This window comes from Haliaeetus albicilla, chromosome 3 (genome assembly GCF_947461875.1).
Source record: "Haliaeetus albicilla chromosome 3, bHalAlb1.1, whole genome shotgun sequence".
Lineage (NCBI taxonomy): Eukaryota > Metazoa > Chordata > Aves > Accipitriformes > Accipitridae > Haliaeetus > Haliaeetus albicilla.
In genome coordinates, this window is record NC_091485.1 from 76,830,379 (window position 1) to 76,832,834 (window position 2,456).

Below are 2,456 nucleotides of genomic sequence, written 5' to 3' on the forward strand. Positions count from 1 at the left end.
CGCGCCGGACGGCGGGACGGAGCGCCGCCTCCCGCCCGGCCCCGCCCCCGCCGCCACACCGCACTGCGCCTGCGCGGCCGAGAGGGGCGGGGCCGCGGCTCGCGGCGGGCGGGGGCGGGGAAGGGCGGGCGGCCCGGTGATCCCGGTGATCCCGGTGATCCCGGTGATCCCGGGCTGGGAGCGGGGCCGGGGGGAATGGCGGGCGGCCCGGTGATCCCGGTGATCCCGGTCTGGGAGCGGGGCCGGGGGGAATAGCGGGCGGCCCGGTGATCCCGGTGATCCCGGTGATCCCGGGCTGGGAGCGGGGCCGGGGGGAGTCCCGGGGCTCCCAGTGATCCCAGTGCTCCCGGGCTGGGCGCGGGGCTGGGGGGAATGGCGGGCGGCCCAGTGATCCCGGTGATCCCGGTGATCCCGGGCTGGGAGCGGGGCCGGGGGGAATGGCGGGCGGCCCGGTGATCCCGGTGATCCCGGTGATCCCGGGCTGGGAGCGGGGCCGGGGGGAGTCCCGGGGCTCCCAGTGATCCCAGTGCTCCCGGGCTGGGCGCGGGGCTGGGGGGAATGGCGGGCGGCCCAGTGATCCCGGTGATCCCGGTGATCCCGGGCTGGGAGCGGGGCCGGGGGGAATGGCGGGCGGCCCGGTGATCCCGGTGATCCCGGTGATCCCGGGCTGGGAGCGGGGCCGGGGGGAATGGCGGGCGGCCCGGTGATCCCGGTGATCCCGGGCTGGGAGCGGGGCCGGGGGGAGTCCCGGGGCTCCCAGTGATCCCAGTGCTCCCGGGCTGGGCGCGGGGCTGGGGGGAATGGCGGGCGGCCCAGTGATCCCGGTGATCCCGGTGATCCCGGTGATCCCGGTCTGGGAGCGGGGCCGGGGGGAATAGCGGGCGGCCCGGTGATCCCGGTGATCCCGGTGATCCCGGGCTGGGAGCGGGGCTGGGGGGAGTCCCGGGGCTCCCAGTGATCCCAGTGATCCCGGGCTGGGAGCCATGGTCGTAGGAATGCCACTCTTCCCAGTAATCCCAGTGCTCTCCAGTCTGGGACCGGTGCTCGTAGGAATGCCACTCTTCCCAGTAATCCCAGTGCTCACTAGTCTGGGAGCCGTGCTGGTGGGAATGCCACTCTTCCCAGTAGTCCCAGCGCTCCCTGATGTGGGAGCAGGGCTCCCAGTAATCCCAGTGCTGGCCCATCTGGGAGCAGTGGTCATAGGAATCCCAGTGTTCCCAGGTCTGGGAGCAGGGCTCCCAGTAATCCCAGTGCTCACCAGTCTGGGACCAGCACTCGTGGGAATGCCGGTTTTCCGAGTAATCCCAATGCCCCGCAGTCTGGGAGCAGTGCTCGTAGGAATCCCAGCTCTCCCCAGTCCGGGAGCAGAGCTCCCAGTAATCCCAGTGCTCACCAGTCTGGGAGCCGTGCTGGTGGGAATGCCGCTCTTCCCAGTAGTCCCAGTGCTCACCAGTCTGGGAGCCGTGCTCATAGGAATCCCAGGGCTCCCGGATCTGGGAGCAGGGCTCCCAGTAATCCCAGTGCTGGCCTGTCTGGGAGCAGTGCTCGTAGGAATGCCGCTCTTCCCAGTAGTCCCAGTGCTCCCAGGTCTGGGAGCAGGGCTCCCAATAGTCCCAGTGCTCCCCAGTCTGGGACCGGTGCTCGTAGGAATCCCAGTGCTCCCAGGTCTGGGAGCAGGGCTCCCAGTAATCCCAGTAATTCCAATGCTCCCGAGTCAGGGACCAGGGCTCCCACTGGTCCCAGTAATCCCACTGCTCCCCAGTCTGGGACCGGTGCTCCCAGTGCTCTCGGGTCTGGGAGCAGGGCTCCCAGTAATTCCACTGTTTGCTTCCGGTGCTTCCAGTGCAGCCTGGTCTGGGACCACTGCTCCCACCGTACCCAGCATTCCCAGTGCTCCTGAGCCTGGGACCAGTGCCCCCAGTGCTCCCCCACTGCCCCAGTATGGCCTGTCCCAGGACTGGTGCTCCCAGTGCTCCTAATACTGCCTGGGACACCTGCTTCCAGAACTCCCAGTGCAGCCTAAGCCCAGTGCTCCCCATCCTCAATCCCACCTCCCCTTCCCCCATCTCTGTGTCTCTGTCCCCACGTCACCATCCACATCCCTGTCACCATCACCATCGCTGTCCCCATCCCTGTCCCCATGTCCCCATCCCCATCCCTGTCCCTGTCTCCATGTCCTCATCCCCATCCCCATGTCCCCATCCCCATGTCCCCATCCCCATGTCACCATCTCCATGTCCCCATCCCCATCCCTGTCCCCATTTCCCCACCCCTGTCCCCATGTCCCCATCCCCATCCCTGTCCCTGTCCCCATGTCCCCATCCCCACCCCTGTCCCTTTGTCACCATCACCATCCCCATCCCCTCCCCACCCCCCTGCTCCCCAACACGGTGCCCCCACACTATGGGGGGGGCTGGGGGCACCCAGGGACCCTCCCAGCAGCGAAACCCATCAGG